General features: G+C 37.4%; 1 protein-coding gene across 5 annotated transcripts in view; it reads right to left on the reverse strand.

Annotated features, from left to right (window-relative positions):
• Positions 1–19189, reverse strand: part of FILIP1 (filamin A interacting protein 1) — a 128747-nt gene that overhangs the window by 94061 nt on the left and 15497 nt on the right. For 2 of the 5 annotated variants that reach the window (XM_062608214.1, XM_062608215.1), the window contains exon 1: positions 11786–12255. The exons of 2 other annotated variants lie outside the window; for them this stretch is intronic. The gene's annotated coding sequence lies outside the window, so the exon portion shown is untranslated. Of the gene's footprint in view, positions 1–11785; positions 12256–19189 lie in introns of those variants that run through there. One more of the 5 variants, XM_062608216.1, reaches the window with a different exon arrangement.

Genomic DNA, 19189 nt, shown 5'->3' on the forward strand with positions numbered 1-19189 from the left:
CAGGGGAGTGGAGCAGTTGTATCTCCAAATAGATTTTAGAATCAGACTGAGTTTTCTTTTAATGAACCCCAGTAATAGCCATGGACTGTTTATTTTCAAACTTGCTTTGAGCCAGTTGATAATGTTACTGCTTTTAAAATGGTTTAAACAAATACTTGAGATGCAAGTAAAGAAAAGCTATTTAGAATAGCACTTACTGAAAGGTATGGCACTACTCGTACAAAATGTAACTTTTCCTGCTATTTTCCTCTTCTGTAGTTTTAATTACACCCTCACCCATTTAGTGAATAAGTGCTGATATAAAAAATAAAACTGGTATGATAATAAAAAATCTAACCATGTTTATCAGTTGGAAAAAAAATATTGGTTTATTATTGTTACTGTAGCATTTATTCTTCCTTTTCAGACAATTTAATTAATAAGATACTAAGCTATCCAGGAAATATTTATTAAAGAATAATATCTTGCAGTCTTTTTGTGTTGCTATTAAGGAAAATAATAAGCATCAGCCTCTTTTGGTTCCTGAATTCCAAGATAAATGTAATAAAGCTTGTGGCGGGGTGTTATTGTTTACTGCTTGGAAAAACTTATGCAATAGCAGAATACTGGTCTGATTTTTGAGCTGCTGTTAATGAAGTACAACCAGACAGGGTACATTGCCATGAGTCAGGAAATCTGGATGTTCTTGGACAGAGGCCAAGGGAGCTTAGACACATCAGAGATGTGATATATATGTATCCTCTGGGGGAGATACACTGAGTTGTTTTCAAGCATTTCAAGCTGCCTGATTCAAGAAGCAACCAAATGACCACCCTGAAATGCAGTCACTAGCTGTCTGTTTCTCAGAATCCCCTGTTTTCACACCACGAAAACAAGAATGAAGTAAGCTGTTCAGGGGAGCATAGAGATTAGATATTAAGTTCAGCCTTGAGACAGTAGGTCCAAACCCCTGGGGGTTTAACTTTGTTCACTCTAAAAAAAAAAAAAGAAAAAAATGAAAAAAAAAACCCCAACCACATAACGCACACAAAAAACCCTAAACAAACAAACAAAAAAAACAGAACACAAAAACCACCCTCCCCAGAAACAAAGCCCTTAAATTAAAAAAAAAAAAAAAAAAAGATGCTACAAAAGAATGGCATGGCTTTGTAAGAGAATGGGTGCTCCACTCTCCACAATGCTAAATCAGTTGCTCAAATGCTGCTCTTTCAGTACAGAACTATGGTACTTATGCAACTCTCTAACAATTTTTAAGACTTCAAAATGTTCTCACTGTAGGTCCCTATTTTTCAAGTGAAATTAAGTGGTTTCCTAAAACTAGTTGAGATCACGCAAAAGCGTGCCACTGGTTTCTTTTCCACCCCCCTTTTTGCAGCTTAACACAACCACTGCAGGAGACTTCAATTTTTCACTCTCCCTCACCCTTTTTTGGTAGGTTTGTTTTCCTTATCTTCCCTCAACCATTCCCTGCATCGTGCCCCAGGGGAGGACTACAGCTTTCACTGCCTCTCAGCAGAGAAGGACATGCAGAGGAGTGTCATCCAGGTACATGAGTGGCTGCTTGGACTTCCACATTTCACACCTTTTATCAGGGGAAGCTCTCAAAATAAAGACCTGACCTCCTTTTCACGAAATCCAAGGAAGGGTCATTTATTACCCCATTCTTTCCTCCCATGGAAAGGCTTTCAAGTAAAGTAAAAAATAATTTCCAGACCTCCTACTTTGATCTGGACTAGCCTTGGACCTGCCTTCACCATTGCCACTGCCATTACACCATGGTAGGGCATGATGTGGTAGACCTGCATTGCCTTCAGTAGTGTTTCAGCAGCTGTGGCTGCAAGCCTTGTCCTGCCTCTTCTGTTCTGTGGCGCATTCATGAGTGTGGGATTCTGCCCTGCTCTCAGACTCGCTGTCCCTTCTGTCTACTGGTATTGCCAATCACACACATTCAAAATCTTGAGATAATTTTCCAAAGCTGCATGTCAGGGGATTTGACAGCCTCTCCTCATGGCATCAGATCATCTAAAGCTCATAAATGTCAATTCTCCTGAAGCCATCAGGACTGTTTTTTAATGATTTTCTCTGTTCTTAATTAAAGGTGAGACTCATGCAATGGCAACCCAATTGCCGAGGGTAAGCCCTTATCAAAAATCTCAGTTGCCAAGAACAGCTACCTGAGTTGCTGCCATTGCTTTAACAAAGTAGGCAGGACCGGAGACCCTGGTTATTTGCTGAGCCTGCAGCAGACAGGCAGCACTGCAGGACATTTCTGGTTTCAAGGTGCTCTATATTCCTCCAGCCAATATGTGGAGTTAATGTGGCCTTCCGTCAGCCCCACAGGTGTCCCATAACAGGCTAATTTGGGCAATCACCCAAATTAGTCACCTGCCCACCCCTTCCCTCAAAGGTCCTTTTTCCTCCAAGCTGTTTTTTTCCCCAGATGTCTCCTCCCTGTACCAGTTCAGCTTCTCCTGGGCACTCCCATAACAACAAGTTCACAAGCTGACAGTGCCAACTCTGCCCTATGAATTACTTCTGGTGCAACTGAACTGGAGGAAATGGTCTTGTTTTTCTGAAACATCTTAGTATTGATATTAGTTTGGTTTCTATTTTGGTATAGTTTTGTTCCTGCAGCTTCCTGGTCCTCCTCTTCCCTTTTTCTGCTGTGCTTTTACCAGTACAGCTGATTTCTTGCTATTCACAACTCAGGGCACAAATCTGCTTCCCTCTGGGGAGCTCCTCTAAAAATACATATTCTTGTCATTCAGACTAATTTAACTTCTATTCCTACTTCTCCCAACAGAATCTAGTTTCCAAGGAGGGCTATTTAAGTCTCCTTATTCAAAGCTGTTGACATGATGTTCAATACTGCAACATCTCAGGGTGTCAGTCACTACTATATTTATTCTTGTAACATCCCAGGTGTTATTAAAAGTGTAGAAGTAAATAACTTGCTGAGAGTCACACAAGGAGCCACTGCTGTGAAAGCAAGCCATTTAACCAGCCTTCCTCTCTCCTGGTATGATACTTAGCATTTCACAGTTTAAGCTAACATTATTTGAAAGGCATAAACAACAAAATTCAAATATGGCATGAATATTTTGGAGAGGGAGCCTGAATTTAGCAAAGTGCTCCTGATTAATAAGCAATCTATCAGATGTGCTGCCACTCTTACAGCCTATTCCCTGTAGTGTGATTTAGTTGTTTATACAACTAATGCTGGAGGCATCTAAATCAACCTTCCTTGTGTGAAGTTATGCTTGCCTCATTTTTTCATATACTTGCTGACTTGGAGGGATTTTTTGAGTAGACTGTAGTAGCCTGTAGAATTGTTCCTGCCCTACTTATTTGTTAACCAACTTACAAACTGTTGTGTTCAGAGTATTCACTCAACACTTACACAGATTATTCAGTTTATTTCTGATATGTTCCTACGTTTCCTTTGTGCTATCTAAGCTAAGGAGAAACTCATTACATTGCCTATAGTTAACATCACATATTTCTCTAGCACTTAGTTCTCAGAGACCTGTGATGACAAGGGTTGTGAGGCTGGTAGTGATACAAGGGCTAGAAACTAGTATCACTGCAGGGAAATTGTTTTCTTGGAGCCAGGCAGCTGTGTCACTGTCACAGAGAGGGCTCTGAACAGGTCCTCATGGGCCCCCAAGTACCACAGCAATCCTGTTGTGTATTTCCATTTACAAATAGATCAAATTCTGTACCAAAGGTACTTACATTGTACACCCTCCATCTTTCTAATAAAAAGCTGTTCCAAAATAATTTGGGGTTTAAGAACACACTCTCTGAAAGCAGGAAAATCAGTTCTTTTAAAACCACTCCACAAATGGATTCAAGGCAGGGTAGTTAAAGATCCTGTTATCTGATTAACCCATGGTTTAGAGGCCCCTAGCTTTAAAACACTAAGCTTCCTGTCCTCCTGCTGAATCAATTCTTTGTATAACCTGTATGCATGCAAGGGATTAGCTCCTTAAATTCCTCTCTGTAGCAAGCACCAAATTTGCTTTAGACAAGTACAATGGGATCTGAGACCTCCATACTCCCACGCTGTGAGAATTCCTCAGCCTTTGAAGATGGCAAAATTTTAGTTACATCATCCAGTTCTAGTAACATTACTTGCTGAGATATCTAAAGAGAAGAATACCTGTCTTAAGAGTTTATTCTTACTAGGTATGAGAAATTATATATGGAAAGATTGCCTGCCACATCCCTTTGAGTGCCACAAGGCCACCACCTTGCCCTTGTTTCATGCTATGGTAATCACCACCACGTAAATTCAGATGCTTGCACAACCAAGGGCTTTTCTAAACCAAAAGAGCTAGTCTCAGGTTGGTTCAACCAGAACTCCATCTAGGAATCCTGTTTGCCATATGTGCATCATTCTCTGTTCCTGATTAGGATACAATTGAAAAGAGATGCTCAGGAAGAATAGTGAACTCAGCAGTGGAAGCAGTCTGCAGGGTTCCCTTCCTCAAAACCAGCATCTCTGTTTTCTTTCCTTGTTTGCTTATTACTTACAATCTCAATGCTAGTTTTTCATCTTATTGGACTTCCTAGAAAGATAAAGATAGCATATACTTAACCTTTTATTTTCAGAATCCTTTTTCAAAGAGATGGCACCTTAATGGCATTCTAATTCTAAATGCTTGGCTTTCAAACACAATGTGGTAGGGAGGAGGAAGGTGTCCATACTAAAAGCTGGAGTGAACTAGGGTGGAAAATTTTATACAAAATTTTTGGTTCTTATTATGCTTAGTTTAGATATAACACCTCAAACATAATAAAACTGAACAAAACCCTCCTACCAATATTGCTTCTTTTGCAATTTTAGAAGAGCCAAAGGCCTGTGATTTATACTACTATCAGTTGTTGCTCCTGCCAACTTCTATTCAGCATACAGATTTTGATACAGTGATTATCATCACTGGCAAAATATTCCTCAGCCAGCCATGTTCAAAACTTTGTGGTCCAAATAGAATGTGAGACCTTAAAACAACTACAGATTAAAAATATTCAAGATAACTGTAAATAATCAAGGCCCTGAGCAACCTGATGAGATTCTGGAGTTAGCCCTCTTTGAATGAGAAAGGATGGTTTCCGTCAGTTCCTTCCACTTTTAATTCTGGTTCTGTAACATCATAAGTGGCACCTCTCATTCAGAGAACATACCACTGTGACCCTGCCTTTTACTATTTGCAAAGTGATGCTTCTTTTGACTTAGATTCTAGCCTCTGGCTAGTGGCAGTAGTTGCCATAGCCAGCTGCCTCATAACGTGGCTCCTCTGGCACTCAGGAGCTCTGTTGCCATGTGTGTCCCTCCATGCAGAAGGGACATCTTGTTCTCTGGTATGTTTGACATGCTTGAGGACATCTAGCATGGCATCGTTCCCTTCCTTCTGACTCCTGCCCAGAGTCAAACATTGGAATGTTTATTTTTCCTCTAAAGAATTTTATCAGATTGAAGAACTGAAATCCTTATCTACTGGAATATTAGTTGTGTTTCTTTTTATTACAGAAGTCCTTGTAGGAAAAAAAAAAAAAAAAGTAGGAGAAATGAAACACTATAGAAGAACTACTGTACTCTTTACTTTAAAAGTTAGATCCAAGAGGTTTTGTAATTACAGATGGTGGGACAAGTGAAATTTTGGGGATAAGTATGAATGACAGACATAGGAATTGAATAGCTTTAGCATGAGAAATATATGCCTAATTTAAAAAAATATTAGTCAGCTCTACACCAAAGCAGTCATAGTTAATCACATGTGCTTTGCCACCCTTTCATTTATGTCCTTGCCTATGGCTTTTAAATGGATATTTTTTCAACAACCTGGATTATATATTTTTAAAGTAAGAATATTCTTTGAGTCACATAACTTGACAGTGTGAGGTTTTATGACTATCCTACCTATTACGTTCACAAACCTGAACTTCAGAATAAATTGTATATGTTTTTCTTTAGTGCATATTTGTTGTCACAGTAACTGCAGTTTTCCTAATAAATGGAAATTGCATCGTTTCCTTAGCATTCAGGTTATTGCACTGAAATAGCACCATGAACTCACCACCACTTCTCCCTTCCTGTTGTCAAGCTAGTTCTCATTTAGTTACAGGAGCAGGCACTAAAACAGGTTAGTTTAGATATGCACACATTAGAAAGCTGAAGCAAGTCTGCTTAGCCCCATTACATCCTATGACTCATGCATGTGTGGGAAAGACCTTATTTTCACAGAGATCTCTTAGATAAACAAGGCAAGTTGGCAGCAGTTTGATTACACTGATGTTAGCAGACTCCTGCTTTCTGTTGCGTTCATTTGCTTTATATTTTCTGAAAAATGCAAGCAGTCTGATAAACTCTAATGAAAATTCTTGTCCCAAGGACGCACAGGCTTTCATTTTCAATTATTTTTCTTTTTTAATAACAGCGGCCTTGAAAGCAGTTTCTAAAAATTCCTTTTCTTTTATTAGAATAGAATCCACTTTTTCTCCTCTTTTTTTTTTTTTTTAAAGTTTGTTAGTGAAGCTGTGGCTCTTACTATCCACTCTCATGACACACTAGTTAGTTAGTTACCTCCCCCCACCTAAGCCTACAACCTGCTAAATACTGTGGACTTCACACAGAAAATAGGATTAACTCCCAAAATATTACTTTTACATATGTACTGGAACAAACTTTTGAACAGCATAAATCACAAAACGTTATACCCTTTGATGCCATTTCCCCAAAAAGGAAAAGCAAAGAAATCAACCCTTACTGCATTAAAGAGCTCTGAAAGTATACAAATAAAAATGAAAAAGTTTATTACAAATTCATCTAGGTTTTTCCTCTGAAATCCCACTGGTTTAGATCTGAACGAGTCTGGCCACATCATAGATAATGAAGATTTTAATTGCCATTTTATCAGCTTTGAAATGAAACACATTTGGACAATGTACAGCAATCTTTTAGATCCGCACACCCCTTTGCTTGTGTCAGCTAAGAGCAACTAGATGGGTTGCCCATTTAAGGGAAAAAGTACAAGCTCCAGCCTATTTCCCTGTACTTCAGATGAGTTTGTCCCACTCCTTCAGCAATGTATTCTGTAATGCCAAAAAGCATTTCTTTTCTTACAAAAGGCATGCACACGTGCACATACATATGCACATTTCTGCCTAAGTTTCAGCTGTCATAGAGCTGCACAATTAAGGAACTGGATGCTGGAATTCTTAATTTTCCCCTCAGTTTTATAATACCACACACAGCAATTAACTGGAGGGGGGATTTACTAACTGGAGGGAGGAGCAATGCCATTCCATTGCCTTGGAACACTACTCACTAAACAGCCCAGGATAAACTATGCATTTAACAGCTGTGTATCTGCAGAACAATGATTCCGAAATAAAAATGCAATTGTGCTTTTAGGATATATGTTTTTAAATGTAGGAATTGACTCCTGCGCTGTATTTATGAAGCGTGCAAAGCATTTTGGAGGAGACCACAATGTATGTAATCTCACATATCATCTTTACAGCTAGAATTTTATGCTTTACTTGTGGAAAATATTCAGAGATATAGTGATACAGTCCAGCCAAAGCAGAATGAGAATGATAGGGCAAAGCCATCTTGAATTAAAAAAAAACCAAACAAACCACAAAACCCAAGCTGTCCCAGTTTAGGAAGACTTCATGTTTGCATTGATATTAGCACTTAGTTTGCTATGATGGTAAGAATAAAAATACAGAAAATGCAGACTATCTGCAGAAGCTGGAGGGGTAGGTGGAAAGACCCAAAAATAAAAGGAAAAAGCTAATCAAGTATCCAGAAAGGTGCAATTTTCACAAATACATTAGGCACCATGCAATCTTCAACGTGACTAGAGACTCCCACTATCTCTCCTGAACAGGCAATAGGCACAATTGTTCCTGTTCTTTGGACACCATACTCAAAGAATAACTAGGACTGTGTTACAAATGCCTTATTTTTCTAGTATCACTAATTCTTTATGAAATATTGTTTCCTCAGTTATTCAATATCTTCCAATATCAAGAAAAGCCTGTATTCCCCAAATAATCCCCTGTATTCTGTATTAGGAAACAACCTTTAGTAGAAAACATTGAGAAATGAAAAGTGAAAAGGCTAAAAATGAAAAGCACCAGAATAAGATGATTCTGAAAAGTATAGGTGTTTGTGTTTCTTGTAAAGAAGCATTTAAACTTTTCCATACAATATATTCACATTTTTTTATCACATACACTATTTTATCTGTCTAGATTTCAGTTCTTATCTTAGGTTTTGCACACTAAATATTTTTTTTTGTGAAATAAGAAGTATGAATATATGGAGTTCCTTCTTCTTTGTCTTGTGTCATCTGGCTTCCTCACAAATTTTATAGCTCTATATCTCAAAATGGCATTTTAGACATGTAGAACTACAAAATCCCTGCCCCCAAATTCAGTTTATATATTAAAATAGTATGTCAAAGTCTAACAACAAACTTTGAGACAGGAAGAAACAGGAAATTAGAGAAAAAGTAAAATGTCTCTTTGGAAAAAAAATATTTGGACAGCAATACAGATGATGCATTTTGTTAAATACTCTTGAGGGGACTGTAAATTTATATGTTAATTATTGAAGACCTGATCTTTTTAAACTCAAAGGAAATCTCATTCTGTATTCAGTGGCATAAACCTGGCCTCTGACCCAGCACAGCTCTGAGGCACATTCTTAATTTATGCCTGGGGGACACATCAACTGTTTTAGATGAGATTACCTAAAGCCTTAAATTAAAAATGTGTTGAATCTGTGCCAACAGAAAGATCCTGTATCAGGAGGAGTTTTACTGATATACCTGTGTCAGTATGGAAACAGCTACACTGGTGAACTTGTATCCCAGAGGAAAACAGGTAGAAGTAAACATTTCCCAACGCAATTATGCTTACTCCATAAGCTGCTTCATGGGCACAACCGTATTGTCAGAACCCTACACTGATCAACACAGCTCTGTTAGTAGACAAGTTTAGTCTTTCCATAACATTAGTGCCAAGCGCTACAGTGAAAGGCACTATAGAAAACTCATGTCATTAGGTCAATGTCAAGTTTGATAAAGCCAGTAGTGTAGCGGATGGACCATTTAACACCAGAGCCAAAGGTATTACTCTATCAGATATGAGTAGGAGGAGTTTGGGAAAATCAGGGCACAAGTGAAGATGAGTTTTGAAGATTAATTTCAAGTCTTTGAATTTGGTGCTAAAATGAACCACATGTTCTATAATGAGTTTAAAAGACTGAAGTGATAACAAAACAGTTAAGACAATAACTTTAGCCGTTGCTATATCGGCTAGAAGCAGCCCTAAATTGTAATATTGACCCAATGAAGGTGAAACTATGAGCCACAGCCAGAATCTGGAAGTGGATTCAGATCGGGAGGAATACACAGTCTTTAGCACCATGAAAAGCACCATTCATTCCAAAGTTATGGGAATATAAATAAAATCAGAATAATATCTAATAAGGAAAATAAATGGGTATCCTATGTCTACTTGTCTTCCAAGAAAATCTCTACAATGGGATATATCACCAAAACCTAAATTACTTTTTGATTTGATATAAAATTGAGCTTGGTTTCACTGGTCATTAGTAGAGTTGGCTACTCTTAAAATATGAAACTGTCTGTGGAATAGACACATTACATATTCCGCAGATTTGATTGGAAAATCCCAGTGCCTCTTTGTGGACACCTGTTGAGAAGAGTAATTTTAGCCTCGTCCTCCATTTTAAAGTAGAAAGGAAGACAGATGTATGTAAAACCACAACTCAATGTGTTAGAGTTGGAAGTTGCTATCAGACTGTTTGAAAATCACTTTATTTGACAGTTATCAGGCTAATTTACCTTTTCTTTTAAAAACTTTGCTCAAAGTAAATTGTGGAAGAAAAGTAAAATTATAAAGTCATATATTATGCTGAGCAACAACTAAAAGCAAAAAGCAGTTGATAATTAGCATAGCATTTTCCACGTTTTGTCACCCCTACATAGTCAGAAGGTCAAAATAGCTTTTTCCCCAAACGTTATTATTTGCCAATTAACTCGGTCAAAAGAAGTGGTAATATTCACACTAATGTCAAGATGACAAAACCTGTACAAATCATATTGTTTCAGTTTTATTTCTCACTCTATAGCTTTCTTAAAAACAAACAAAAAAAAAAAACAAACAACTTTCTCCAGATATGTCTATATTAAAAAGTAATACTAAAGCTTCCTTTTGAGATTTAGATATGGAATAACACAGTGCTGTAGTAATTCCATAGTAATGATTATCACATTAAATCATGGCCAACAAAAAGTATTCCCATTTAGTGCTTAAGTAGTGTGCCTCTTGCTATGAAATAAAATGTAAACTATATTATTTTTACTTTTAAGAATTTCCCTCCATCCTAATACTCCATTTATCTCATTGTTTCACAGGCAGTTACATTCTTAGCCATCAAGTCAAAGTTGCTTCAGAGTATTTTAATTTCATCAAATCTGTAAGTATGCCACTGCTAAGATGTGGTATTGACGTCATTTGTATAGTATGCAGAGATGAAACTAGAATTATTTAGCAAGCAAGACCTTCTCATCTCCCTGAGGCAGTCACAGAGTCCACAGATTAAGTGTCAAAAACCACAGACAGTCAGCAAAGACTCACTCAGTCCATTCGTTCTTTAGGACAAATATTTTTCATCTGAAACAATATGACATAAACCTGTGAACAGGATTTTTGTATGGGTTAAGTGCATTCTTTAAATCTTTGCCTTCATAACTGAATTCATATTGCATGTGAATTCATAATCAATACAACTTTTAAAAATTCATGCATACTAATTTTCTTTTGTTTGAAGAAACTGGCTTTAAAGGACTGCAGGGGGAGGGTGGGATGGGGGGTATTCATTCTTCAATTGACCAAACAGCTTTTGTCAGTTTAGACAAAGCGAATCATACTAAGCAATTACTCCCTTAAATTACATGATCATTATGGGACTATCAGATACGCATTGCCAACAGACAAACAGGCTTCCATTCTGTTGTCAGTGTAAAACGTCTGAGCACTGGTTTCTTATTTATTTTGCTAAAAGAAACAAATACTTTAACAACAGTGATCTAGCTCAAGTGCACTTGGCTACAATAAACATAAGGTCAGTCTTTAGGACAGTTGCATTATACAACTAATCAATTGAGCAGAGATACATATTTCTTCTATATAAATAAGTACAAGAGGAAGAACCAGGAGCTCATGTCAAAAGGACAGTATGAAAGGCATTAGGTGTGCCTGTATGCTAAAAGTTAGTAAGGAAACAAAAAGTACAAATGCACTGGGTCACAAAGTATTCAGTTAATTCAGTTAGTGAAAGTGCATAGCTATTTCCCCTTACTACTTGCACAGGCTGTCACTTTTAATAGCTGCTAGGCTATCACTGGTAAGGGATGAGATGTATTCTATTCTTGAATGTTGGTTTTCTGTCAGCATGTAAGCAGATGTAAGCAAGATACATGTCAAATTCTATACACACTTTTTCATATTATTACTAGGCATTTGTTTATGCTCATTCTAAGAACTGCAAAAGTTATTTAAGCAAAGTTTTTCTGTAATGAAAGTCTAAAGTAAAAATCTAAACCTGTTATCCCAGCTTTTATCTACTGACGCTTCCAAACTATGCAGAAGATTGTTCATAAAAGGAAAGAAGCAATAGTCACTAGAAAAGAAAATAACTTCTTTCTAAAAGAATGCATTGGAGTGGTTAATTAAGTCTTACCTGTCAGCAACACAAACCTAGTAATATCCTTCACACCACAAGATCACAGTAGCTCGTCCCACAGCACTACCACAGTAGCAGACTGATCCAGCCCAGCAGAACACAAAGAGAGAAACTTTTCCCACTTCTGTAGGTCTACCAGCAGCTAAAGTAATGAAGGAAATGGTTTAGAGAACAGAAGACCGGAGCTGCTTCTCGCAGAAATTCCAGGCAGAAGTAGGAGGTATACTCTGTCTGTGTCTCACCCAGACTTTTGTTTGAAAGTTTTTTCAACTGTTGCTAGGTGGTGTTAGGCTTTGGCAGTTTAGTTCTCAGATTGTATTTCCCCTCTTCTGGTCTCTTCACACAGCGTTACAGCAATGACTTTGTTGAGCTCAGCTCGCTTGTGCTATATTTAACCAGTGTTCTCAGCAAGTCAAGCCTGTCAACAGCTGAGAAGTTTGGAGCAGGCTTTGCCGAGTTCCTCAGCTGCTGAATTATCAGTGGATGTAGCATTGCACAGCCCAGCTACTACATTCACTGAAAGATTGTGGGGAAACTGTCAAATCCTTTTAAGGGCTTCCAGTGACTTCACAGGAGTAATTACTATTTAAAACACTAAGTACAAGATATGTTTTTAGGCATATATTTCAGACTGCTAGAGAAAGAATACTTGTGTTCACAGCAGATGAGTTCAATTATTTATACAGTGAGGATTTTCCTAGGACAAGTAGGAAGTTTATAATTTGAAAGGTATGCACTTCACTTGAGGAAAAATTACATGTGGGGAGAACTTTTTGCAGCATGATTTTTTAGAGTTCAAATATATTAAGATGACACGGAGAAATTAATGAAAGGTTTAAGCTGGAAAGTTTTTAAAGTATTTCAAAGGTTTAAGCTGGAAAGTATTCCAAAGACAACCTTTTCCTCCCAGACCAAGAGCTTCCTAGAGTCATTCCTACTCTCTCTGTCACTGAAGAATAGAAAAGCCACGCAAATCACAGATTGTTTTATATGACTATTAGGAACACAATACTTAAGGGTTGTATACATTCTGATGTATCCACACTTGCTTCTGGATCTAATTACTGTTCCTAATTCTAAGCCATAAGTCTCTTAATCAACAGACCAATAGTAACATTGGGCAGCTTTCAGCCCACAAAACCACGATACCAAGATTCTCCAAAGATGCTGCAGATCTCAGACTCCAGAGCAAAGTTCTATAGCCTCATGGCAGAGCAACCCCGTAAACATCTCTGGCAATGAAAATTCCTTATCCTGACAATTCTGTTCTCATTTGCGCTGTGATTTAGAGTGAAATGCAGAATGGGCCTCCTTTAGGAAGTTTTTCCCTGGTGATGATTTGCAATATTCATCTAGGGTTAGATGATGAGGAAGGAAAGAAAGAAAGAAGAAAGGGAACTAAAAAAGTAGAAAGATGCTAAGAAATTTTTCAACACTTATATGTGGAGACACCCCAAATTCTCAGAGCAGAAGAAGATCCAAGCAAATCATAACAGTACCCTTCAGTGATTCAGGGTCACTGTGCAAATAGTAGGACGGGCAGCAGCGAAAAGGTACCATGCTCTTTGTGGCAATTTCAACATGCAGGAACCTATTTGGCCACAACTACATGAGATACCAGTGGATGAGTACAAGCCCTTACAGGAAGCAGCTGTAGAATCAGTGGTAGCCTGGTGCTGTGATCCTGTCTTTGGAATGACTTCTTGATCTGTGTCATTGTCTAAACAAGGAAGGAACAATGAAAAAACACTTTAATTCTCAAGGAGCTCATAAGGAGAAAATTATTTAAGTATTAGGTATTATGTCAAACAACTGATATTTAGACATTGATGACACATTTGTAAGTGCCCCAAACACTTCCATCATGTCAAATATATTTTATTTTGGAGACCAAGAAATAATCACTAATTTTGTGTTGTCCATTTCAATATTTGACTTGGACAAAATAACAAGAATATATAAAAATAGAAACACTTCTGTTTTACAGAAACAACTATTTGGAAGATTATTGTAGAGACATAATATATTGGCAGAAAGTTTGGTGTTACATGCTTACACTTTGAACTGATGTTCAAACAAACTAACTCACTGAAGTGAGTTACATATATCTACGTTCTAAAAAGAACATCTAATTTTGTCCCATCATATAAAATTGAGGTACTCCAATCAAATGAGTAACAGTTTGACTATCCTGGCCTTAACTTCTTGCTCAGAATGCAATATTAATATTACTTTATCCATTAAACTATAATAAATCAGGCAAACAAAACAATTTACTTTGCTCATAAAGCTCAGAAAAAACAAATGATTCTCAGCATTTCTCTCCCATTAGTTAGTGACACATTCACTGAGGGCAAAACAATACAAGTTCTTAGGAGGCAATCTCTGCTGCCAGCCCTTGTGGGTGGGTTTCAGTAGTGACCTGCTGATGCGAGTCCGCTAATTCTTGTACACTTGCAACCTTACTCCCCAGCTGTGCACCATAGATATTAATCCTGTAACACAGTAGGAATTTCAGCAAAAACTTGGGGGAAATGGAAGATTTTGCAAGTGAATCAAAGAAAATATAAGCACCTCTAGCATAGGAAAGAGTGTAACTAATCTGCATTACTGGAAATGTAAAACTTTTAAATTTGTGCGGTATGAAAATGGTTCACATCTAAGTATTCCCTACCAAATGACGAAAAAAATGGTTATAAATACATAGGCTGTGGAGGATGGAGAACAGGAAAAAAAAACAGAACTACAAAAGAGACTTTTTTGTTTGGCATCCTACATTACATCCTAATGTCAATATAAGGTATCATCCTAAATCCTAGTGACATCTTACAACTAAGTCTAAAAAGTGAGTTTCTTATAATTTCTGATACTTACGTTATGTCTTAATTAGTCAACCAGGATACTGAAGTCTGAAGGCAATGCTTCTAAGAAAGATTTTAATGGAAGCTAAAGCTCTCAGCCTTATTTCAATCAAAACTCCAAATGCCAGAGTAATGCAAAAGGGGACAAAATGTGGCACTTGAGAGTGAACAGCAGCAGCAGCAGGACCTGTCATCACTTTTGGAGATAATGTCAGTCACAAATACTGAAGAGGGATTGTCATTGTTCACGCTATCATGTTTCTCTGTACTTTACTAGAAAATGGAAGAAAAACTTTTATGACCTGAGCTGCTCTAGAGAAGTTCCAGGCTTGAGGCAGAAACTGCTGGCAGAAAATCCATGTTTTTCTACAGAGAAGATCAAAACAGATTGCTTCTTCTGACTGTACTGGTTCCTCTTGACTTTAAAATGTGTGCCTGTAAGTAAGTTTTTTCTGGAATACATACAATAGTGTTACTATATAACTTTTGTCTCGACTATCCATCACTGTAGTGTATATCTCATTCTCTTAAGTCATAGAGGCATCCAGAGATAAAACCTTCTACCTTTGTCTTTTTTAAATATTTTACATCAAAATTAACTGGACCAATGTATTAGAAACAAATCTATCTAAATGAGTTTTGTGTTTCTTGACTGTATGTCCTGAGGAGCACTACTATGTGTATATTTCTGTGTGAGGAATCACTGACTTCATTTAGTTGCTCCTTAAAATACACTGAAGCAAGTCATAAGTATTTTCATTTCTAAAATATCAATTTTTCATTTGCTTGAAGGCTGGCGCACCATAGTCTTTTGACAGCCTACTTCCATAATACTTATTGCTCACTTCCAGAACAGGTATATTATTTGAGATTGCACTACTGCTTTTATCTTTGTTTTGGCTTACAGTATAACTGTAAGTGTGCTGCCTTAAAGTATGTTGGAAGAGAGGGTGTTTGATCGTGTTTTGATGAATTTGATCTTGGCTGCACCTCATAAAACCCGATATTGTTTTTTGGACTTTAGCTCTGCTGTATCTTCAGCTCAAGCACCCACTATTTTAGAACCAAAGAAAATACACATTTCTGCCATCTAGCTCATAGATTCAGTTTAGTTGTCTATTTAATAATCTTGCCAAATTAATGAAACTAAAAAGACTTTGTGATGTTCCACATATTTCCAATGTTCCAATATTTTCCCAGATACATAAATTATTTTCCTAAGAAAACCATGTAGAATTAAAAAGTCAATTGCATAATTAACACTGGCATTTACATTTTTCTTACACTGTTTACTCCCTTTTTTGACATCTGCAAAAGATACGCCATTAATCTTAATTTTACTAGCGGTAAACATGTCAGATGTATAAAAAAATAAATAAAAAAATTCATGCCTGAAGATCATTGCCACAGTCACAAATCTCCAGGAACACTTACAGGAGTACAGGAGTTTTATAGTCTTTTTGTAACAGTTTTGCAAGCTTTATCAGTGAAATAAAAATAGTGTGTCTTTTATTTAGATCCTCTATATTCTGTCTTCATCTATATTCTTTCTTCAACAAGCATTTTTGGCTTCTCCCCCCCCCCCGCCTTTGTAATTTTAATGAAAGAAATATATTAAAAGATTTGGCCATTTCAGTTATTTTAAATTTCATATTTCTCCACTGTACAAAAAAAAAACAAACAAACAAAAACCAAAAACTGACATTTCTTACATCTTCTGCAAATGAAGTGAGGTGCAATTCAAAGATGATTTGAGACAGCTAGAATACATAGCCACATCAAGAGCATCAGATGGCCCATCAGAATTAGAGGGGCACAACACTGTCTACAAAAAAAGAAAAAATAGTGATAACTAGAATCATGTTTGGACACTTTTCAGTTCAAAGACCCAGAACCTGGCTGTCACAGTTGGGTCAAATGGAGACAGCGTGAAGCATGAGTCGAGGAAAGTGCCAACTCATACCTCTGCAAATAAAGTAAATCATCTTATTTGCTTCGCTGCCACACCCCAGGAGTGGTATGCAACTTGCTCGAAGACTATGATAAAAATGAGCTGAATATGGATTAATTGCTTTTAGGGCAGAATAAACTATTTTTATACTCTAATACAGCCTCCTACACAGGAAAGGCTGTGGAATTTTCTCATGCAAAACAGCAAGTTGTAGTGAATTAAAGCACATCTTTTAGAAAGATTATATAAATAAAATATAGATAATTTGCCACAGCAATGTATAATGCAGTCCAACAGTTAATTACTTACTGTTTCAAGCAAACAGCAACTGCAGTTTATTACCACTTTGATGTTGGCTGACCTTAGCTTCTAGCCCATGAGACGGCTAGTCAGTGGCCTTCAACTTTTCTCAATTTGTTCAATTCTAATAATGTTCCTGTAGAGACTAACAACCCTGCAGAGAAAAACTAGCTAGATGTGTTTTTCCTGGGTTTTGTGTCTGCATTGGAAGTAGTGTAGATGTCCCTGGACCACTTCTCATTAAGTAGGTAATTAAAAATCATTATTAGACTTCCAAGGGACTATAATAAGCTTCTCACTGTCCCTTCGCAGATATTTGTATATTATGAAAGAACCCACTCAGATTACCTACAGTTGTTAAAAAATAATCAAGCAAATATGCAAGCATTCTACAGGTCTAATCCTGTGACACTAGATCATTGATCAGATAAATATGAGTAAATACAGACAAAAATATAGTACTATTTTAATGCTTAAGAGTTTCCTTGAAAGGACATATAGAATATGTTTTATGAATAGTGCCATGATATGTTGCATTGAATTAATATAGTCCTATACAAAAACCTGGAAGGGAACATGAATCTATCAGCTGCAGGGAGGTAATTTGCATATGCAAAGAATATTATACACATTTGCTCTTATGTCAATCAAACACAGACTTCACTTCCACTTTTAATGGAATAAGACCAAAAAAAAACATTCTTCTCCTTGTAGCTCAGGTTAATTGTGTTCAACAAGCTCAGTACCTCAATTTTTTCAGAAAGTCTAACAAGCTGTGAAACAGAAAACTGTAGCTTAATTGCAGTCAGTAGATCAACATTTATTTTATACCAGTGGAGGGTCTGGCCATTTACCTTTAAAATGTCTTCAATTCTTTCTGCTGTCTTGTCTTCATTAGTCCAACAGCTTGCAAGAAAAGTGCAATTAGCAAATACTCAATCAATCATCAAATATCAATTCCATTATTGTAATTATGTAACTGTCTAGATATTGTCAGAAGTTGGTAAGAACCCCTCTGCTGTAGATGTGCTCTTTACCAGATCTCTCCCCTCCATACAAATGGACTATCTTCAAATGAAATGCAGGAGTGAGGTGAAATGTGGCAGTCTTCATAAACTGAGAATATTACGCAATAGATAAGTAGACCAGAAATAGTAGAATATTTTCTCTAAACTAATACAGAACATCTGTATTATTAACGCTGTGACACCTAAGGACCTAAGGCACCAAGAGCACTGTTCTTGCAAACAGTGTCATGTACTATTTGATGTCTATAGGAGGTGAAGCTCTGGTTTTGATTTGACATTTGCAAGAGCACAGTGCCACTTATCTATACACTAGGGTTAATTCACAGTAGATGGTGGGAAAGGATGCAGAGAGGGGGCTGTAGCCTTTGCACCTAATTCCGCACAATCCTTTGCTTCCTTGCTTGATTTCATGAGGGCTAGAAGCAGGCTTCTTCTCCTGAACATCCCCAGGCTGCAGTTGCATTTCTCATAAGATGCTGGTTTCCGTCATCAACTCAGTGCCATTTTTTCCACATTTCAGTTCAAGTTCTGACTGGTTATACCCTACTTTCACAGAATCACAGAATCATTAGGGTTGGAAGGGACCTCTGGAGACCATCCAGTCCAACACTCCTGTCTAAGGCTGGGCCACCTAGAGCAGGTTACACAGAAACACATCCAGGCAGGTTTTGAATGTCTCTAGAGAGGGGTATTTCATGACCCCCCTGGGCAGCCTGTGCCAGTGCTCTGTCACCCTCAACATAAAGAAGTTTTCTCATGTTGAGGTGAAACTTCTTGTGTTTTAGTTTATGGCCACTGCTCTTCCTCCTGTCACTGGGCACCACTGAAAAGAGTCTGGCACCATCCTCCTGGCACCTGCCTTTGAGATATTTATATGCATTAATGAGATACCCTCTCAATCTTCTCTTCTTTACTAATTTTGTCTTCCTGGAAGCCTCAGGACAAGATACCCCAGAGAGGAGCCACAGATGTACTGCAGATGTAAATAACAGTCCAACTAACTTTTTAATGCAGAACTGTCTCCTGTCTGATGACCAAACTGTACACATACACCTCTCAAAAACAGCCACAGCATTTGCAAGCATAATTTGTGTGAATTGAGCAGAACAAGAGGGAAGGGATAAGATATTTAGATCCAGGCACAAATCCATGCTTGGGGAACATCTTTGCAAGGGGCCAGAAGCAGGGTTTTGAAATTCAAGATTATAATTTCCATGAAATATCAAAACCATGCCACTTTAAAGAAAAAGAGGATATATGC

This window comes from Pezoporus occidentalis, unplaced genomic scaffold, assembly GCF_034315485.1.
Source record: "Pezoporus occidentalis ecotype Australia unplaced genomic scaffold, CSIRO_AGI_Poc_V1 ctg13, whole genome shotgun sequence".
NCBI classification, from domain to species: domain Eukaryota; kingdom Metazoa; phylum Chordata; class Aves; order Psittaciformes; family Psittacidae; genus Pezoporus; species Pezoporus occidentalis.